This window comes from Asparagus officinalis, unplaced genomic scaffold (genome assembly GCF_001876935.1).
Source record: "Asparagus officinalis unplaced genomic scaffold, Aspof.V1 AsparagusV1_Un47, whole genome shotgun sequence".
NCBI lineage: Eukaryota > Viridiplantae > Streptophyta > Magnoliopsida > Asparagales > Asparagaceae > Asparagus > Asparagus officinalis.
Genome location: NW_017972313.1, coordinates 40,078 through 40,430, shown reverse-complemented (window position 1 = coordinate 40,430; position 353 = coordinate 40,078).

Genomic DNA, 353 nt, shown 5'->3' with positions numbered 1-353 from the left:
TCGCGCTAGCGAGCCAAGCCCTTAGGTGAGCTTAATTTCTAAGCTGTGCGGGCGGCTTGAATATGCAGGCGAATCTCGTGCTTCACCTTCCAAGGTAATTTTTACCGACTACATCATCCAAGGGACCACCCCTAGTATTGCTGTCAATAGGAGGGGGATCCATGTTGGCATTCTCATCCGCTTCCCGATCGCTATCAGCTTGGTTAGGATTATTATGACGGCTGGACTCTCCCTGCTGATTCGTCAGTGCTACAATTTGTTGGTTTTGCATGTATCTCATCTCCTACATACCCATGTCCATCTCGAATTTAAAATTCTCTTTCTGCTTGGCTAAAGCATCCTCGAGAATTTTA